Raw genomic sequence first — 6,236 nt, forward strand, 5'->3', positions numbered from 1 at the left:
CCATTGTGCTGTAGCTGCCTCACAGTTGCTGGATCGTTTCTATCAGATGAAAGATTTTGAATAGTTTTCTTTCAACAATGCATCCTTTTGGTCTTGATACAAAGAACGTAGGCATGGTATACACTTAAACAGCTCTGTCACAGAGCAAGATTAAATAGAGTATATATCGAATCCTGTCTGCAGTATAATACGCACAGGGAACAGAAAGGAGCTCCCTCCGCCGCTGAAGAAGCCCATTAAGGTCTGATGTCCTGGGAGCATCTTCCAGATTTCCCTTATCTGTGATATTCGCTAAGCTGTTAAAAATCTTTACAGCCGGGCTTGAAAATCGGCTGTTTCTCACGGCGAGACCGAGTTTGATAACGGCGTCTTTTAACAAAATCTACTGCTGGCGCTGCGGTAAAGGGGCAAATTATGCTCTTATCTAGTCCTCCATCTCGGCGGCCGCCTGGGCGCTGGTGTGCCGGGGCAGCCCGGCCGATCTCCCGCGCCTGTCCCGAGCCGGGCGGGTTGTCCCTGCGCTCCCGCGGAGGCGCAGGAGGTGCCCCCCCCGCCCCGCGCCCCCCCGCCGGCGGCAGCCCCGGGGCGGGCGGTGTCGGCGGGCGGCCGGTGCCGGGAGCGGGGGGCAGGGGGTGCAGCGGCGGGGAGGCTCCGCGCCGCGCCGCGCAGCGCAGCGCAGGGCAGCGCAGCGCAGCGCAGCTCCCCCTCCAGTGCTCACTCGAGCGACTTGACCGAAGTGCACGTGCTGAGCCCAACTTTCCTCTCCCCCTTTCCCCAGCTTTGTGCTCTCCGCTGATTGAGTCCCCACATTAAGCTCGAGATCCTTTCTAAGCAACTGCTAAGAAGTCAAGAGCATCCTTGCTTGCTTTCTCTCCGTGGCCTTTCATGCCCTCAATTTGTTATTCTACTGACACTTTTCTTAAAGTTAGCGCCTAGCATTGAAACATTAGCGACAAAAGCCCCGGAAAATCTCTCCCTCCTCACCGCTAAATCCTCTAATGGGTCAGTGCGTGTCGAATTTTTATTTGATTTCCAATAATCTCTAGCACTTCTGTATTAAACCTACCTCAGCCCAGTGCCTCACCTATGGGCTATTTTTCAGCTTCGCTTTGGGAAGTAGAGACGCTCAGATTTCCTTCCACGTGCACCCGCTAATTTATAAATGAGTGTATACAGCTGTCTTCGTCTATATCTATGTCTCTGTATCTGCAGTAACGCTTTCATTTTGTGTCAAAATAACATATCCTGTCACTCCACGCCAAAAGTATATTTATCGAATGAAATAGCACCGCAAGCTGCATCTTCTTTATCAAATCTTCATTTCTGTTTTACCCAATTGTTAAGTATCTTTTCATTTCTTTTCCTATTTTAAAATATGTATTAGAGTAATTGTTACTTGGAGGTCTTTTGTGTATCTATAGCTCCTTTGATTCGTATCTTTTCCTTTCTTTTAATCTTGTTACGCGAAATTATATACACATTTCTCAGGAAATCCAAGGAGCATAACTTTATTAAATAAAAACCTCCTAATCCTGGAGTTTTGCAGCAAATACCAATTTTTTTTAAAGTACACGTTCCTAACCCATGTTTTTCTGAATGAAGACCCCTAAGTCCTCTTCACCTCATGACGCGGATTTTGTGAAATGATTCTTCAGCTCTCTGATTTAAATAAGTTTTAGTGTGAACCAAGAATGAACATTATCTTCTAACCTGAGGTCAAGTGAAGGGTGATTTACATGACAAAGAATAATGCCCATTTTGTCCAATATGAAACAACTTCACCTTCGGCATCATTAAGAAGAATTTAGCACTTTCAGGGCTTTGGGGGCTGGGTTTTTTTTGGTAAATAGTTGGCTATGTATAGCGCAATTTCCCTTTTATAAAACACAGTACAAAGGCCAACTCCTTGTGCTCTTGAATTTCGGCATTATTTTTATAGCCTTGAGTAGAGCGAATTTGCACCTGCTGGTATTTAAACTTTAGCATATTAGCTGGGGAGGACTTATCAGCCCAGCGCACTGCCTCGAAACAAATTAACAATCTTCATTAAAGTAAAGGAAGGGGGGAGGGGGGGAGATGCGACCATTTAAGACGCTGTCCCGGATCTCCCCGATCTATGCAGGTTCCGAGTGGATTATTTGGGGTCCTTACAGCAGCAGAATTACCGCTTTACTCCCCCTCCCCCCAACACACACACTCGCTTCCGAATTTCTGCTTGTCTCCGGGCACTTTAACCCTCTCGATACCTTCTCCCCCTCCGGAGCCGTGCCCTGCGGAGGGAGGTGGCGAAGAGGCAGGGGCACCTCCGCTGCGCTCCCGGGGCTCAGCCCCGGCGGCCTCCCGCTCCCGGCCGGGCCGCTCCCGCCGCACCTCCCTTTAAGGGCACTTCACCGAAAATCAGGGTGTGCTCTTGGAGGTTTCTTCTCTCTCTTTTATGGCCATTTTCGGCTGAGGTCGCTCCCTCCCTCCCCGCCTCTCCGTCTCACACGCACACATACACACGCACTCCCAGAGCCCGTGAGGAAGGGATCTTAACCCAAGTATCAAACTTACCGCCCGGAGGATCCTGCCTTGAAAAAGTTCTGCTCTCCTGGGTCTCAGAGTTAAAGAAACGACCGTCATCCCTCATTAAGAGCTCGGGGCTGGGGAGAGGGGCTGCAGGCGGAGGGCCGCGGGCGGGGAGCTCAGCTCCCCGGCTCTGCCCTCCCGGCTTTGCTGGCTCTGCGCTCCCAGGGGCGCGGGAGACCGAGACCCCCTTCCGCGCAGACGGCTCCGGCGCTCTCGGGACGGGCGTGCGCTGGACACCGGCCCCGGGATTTATCCCGCGGGCACGGGCGTGCGCACCTAGACGTGCCTCCGCGGGGGGATCCGCGGGCTCCCCGCGGCGGGAGGGGGCCCCGGGGCAGCGCCCCGGCTCTGCCCGGCCGCCTGCTGCCTTTTTGGTTTTTTTTTTTTTTTGGGGGGAGGGGGGGGTTGTTGGTGTCGTGTGCTTGTTCACAGCTACACCGGGGAAGTGGGAGCATTTCGTGTTTACAACCGGCTCCGGCTTGTAATGGTGAGATGTAGTTCAAGCAGCGCTCCTGCGTGTCGCGGGCTCTTAACTGGAGCTTTGCTCAGTCATTGAGAGCAATAGAAAGTATATGGAAATCAATATATAGACAGTGTGGAGGGCAGATAATGGATTCGAGTCAGTGAGTGTTATAATCTGCATTATGGGCTTCCTATTGTTTAGACTGAGCACAAATTTCCAAAGGGTGAAGTGTTGTTTGGGGTTCCCCCCCCCCCCGCCCCTCTTCTTCTTCTTTTTGGAGGGCTTTGTGTGTATAGGGGGAGGGGGGTGTTAAATCCTCCTGCCACAATTATCAGAGTACCCCCCTCTTCCCGCCCGCCCCATCTGATTTTAAAGGTAGTGCTTTCACGGCGAAGCTAATGACTTTCATTTAATTGAACATGCCCTGATGTAGCGGATTGTTCTCGCAGCCCTGCGCCTTTGTTGCTTTTGGGGGGAAATAAAGCTAATCAAACCTTTTGTCACGGCCAAATTCTCCCTCAGGGTCTCCCAAACATTTGTTTGAATAATTCACCTCAAGAATTGAAAATACTAATTGATTTTAAAATGCTAGCCCGGAGGGACGGGGAGGGGGCGGGGGGGGAGCCTGGAAATTAGAGGCGAAGAGCAAACGTCTACCTGCCGGCGGCGAAGCCTCCGCAGTCGCTGCCCTCGCCGGGAGCCGGGGCCGGGGCCGGGGCCGGGCTGCGCCCCCCCCGCGGACGGCGGTGCCCCCGCCGCTGCCGGCCGCACGCTCCGTCCCCTCCCTCGGCCTCTTCTCCCCCTCCCCGCGCCGAGTCACCTCGGTCTCGGATGCTCCGCTAAAGTGCCGGCGGTGGCAGGGGTGGGCTCCGCCGGGCGGGGAGGGGATCCCGGTCCGGGCGCCTCGGCCCCATTCAGGGAAGAATTTTGATGCGATTCATTAGAAGTAACGAGTTGACATAAGGTAAATCTACATCGAGGGGGCCTTTCTTTGAGTGCATGGGGAAGCTTCATTAACCATCGCTAACAAGGCGTGCAAATGCTCTGATTGGGCAGCTTTCTTGTAACGCCAGGGCCTTAGCAGGATGCCCACCTAATGAGGGTCACTACAAGAGCCTGATAAAATATTCAAATTTTCCGTCGCACCAGGAACTTTGCGCTAAAGGAGAAAGTTGAGGCAACTGCGTGCTTGTTTACCTTGGGAAGGCACACTCGGGGGAGAAGGCATCTAGCTCTGACATCTCCAGCTCCCAGAAAAGCCCCGAGCTGGATGGTCGCTGCTTTTTGGACGTTTAGTTGTTGAATTCGTCGACAGATTCCCCCCCGCCTTCTCTCGTTTCCCCCCGTCTAATTATGTTTCTCCCGGGTTTAATGCGCTGATAAATAACTAACTTGTCTGCGAGATTCCATGCTTTTTTTTTTCTTGCTTTTTTTTTTTCCCCCTTGAAGAACAATTATTAAAATCAGCCTGATGGCTTTAATGGTACGTCAATCATTTCAAAGTTGCTGTTTGTTGCTAATATGTCAGCCTCTGTACACATCACCGCTACTTTCCTCGCTGCCGCGTTTAAAGGCTGCCCCCCCCCCCCCGATTTGTTTCCTCAAGTTTTCATTGCTAGGTTACGATTTCTAATTAGAGCTAAGTATTTCACTTAATATTTAATTTAGACGCCCAGCACATATATCATACCTAGATCAGTCAATCAAGTGTCCCTTGTTGATAATGCTACATCATTAAGAGTTGTGTTTAATTCAGGAGCAAGCGACTGCACGGCTGCTGCTGCTGCAGAGCAGGTAACTTTCGGCTGGCGGGAGCTGCCAGCAGATCCAGAAGGATGCGGGGGAGCAGCCCAGCCGGCTCCGGCGCCTCCTCGGGAAAGTTTGCTGCTTCCCAACCGGCACCTCGCCGCGGAGGCGAGCTGCGCTCCTTTTCTCCCTCCTTTCAAAAAAAAAAAAAAAAACTCTCACGTTTTCCTCCCCCAGCCTCTGTGTTTACCCAAAATGAAGTAGTGGGGGGTGTCTCCAAAAGTTTAACTCGGAAGCTGGAGCACTGTTTTGGACCGGTAATAAAATACCCCCTTCGGCTTCTAAAACCAATCCAAACCGTTAAGAAAATCACTTGCCCACTTGTTCCTTAGCACGACCGGTGCAGCACACATCGCATCAAGAGGGCTGTATTACGGGAGCGGAATGGGCCACATCTCACACACCCATCAAATGCGCATTCATTTATCTCGGGAAGTCGTGACTAAAAAGAGAGGCAGAGGACGAAAGAGAGAGAAAGAGGGAAGGAAGGAGGAGGATAGATGTGTTTGTAAAAACAGCATCAGTGCAAAATTGTCGGCGCTTGCCACTGAAGACTGACAAAAATTCAATTAAATCGTAATAATAAGAATAAAAAGGCTAACAAGACCAAGGCGATGGGTTCTCCTTTACCTGCCCCGGGCTCTCCCTCGCTCCCCCCTCGCCTTCCCCCTCGCCGCAGCCGCGATGCTGCATTTTCCGCTCGCCGGTACCTCGACTGCTACGCCCCAGCCCCGTCTGCACCCCTGCCTCCCCTGATAAAAAAATAATCAGCCCTTGCAAGCGTCGACTGAGTCACTCCAGAGTCAGGATTAAGGGGCACTAACTAGGCAGCAGAAAATCGCAGCCTCCTGGGAGCGACCATCAAAACAAGCAGTGAAATAAAAGGGCTTCCCCCTCTTCTTCCCTTCCTCTCCCCGGCAAAGTCCTCCAGGTTGGCAGCCCGACACACACACACGCACACACATCCACACACGCACACAACTTCGCCAGGCTCCCTCCAGACGAGAGCACAGGCTTGTCCTGGTTTATCTAGGGGAGGTTTTTGGGGAGCGGGGGAGTTGCTCCCCTGCCCTGCAGAGCCACATGTCATTCTAGCAGCTAAAACAATGAATCATGTGGGATGAAGTAAGATTGACTGGAAACGGACGGCAGGTTCCCCAGCCCGGAGAAGATGGCTATCGGCAGCGGCGGGAGGGGGGGGGGGGGCGCCTGCCACCGCCCCGGGCCCCCGAGACCCAGCGCTGGGGTGGTGAAGGGCTGAGGGGGGGCCCCGAGGCAGCGCACCCCCGCGGGGCTCCCCCGCGGGACCTCCGCCTGCCCGTAACAAACTTACAGGATCCGGAAAGGATTTTCCCAGCCGAGAGGGCAGCCTCTGCCCAGCCCCGTCCGCCGCCGTGCT

This window comes from Gavia stellata, chromosome 2 (genome assembly GCF_030936135.1).
Source record: "Gavia stellata isolate bGavSte3 chromosome 2, bGavSte3.hap2, whole genome shotgun sequence".
NCBI lineage: Eukaryota > Metazoa > Chordata > Aves > Gaviiformes > Gaviidae > Gavia > Gavia stellata.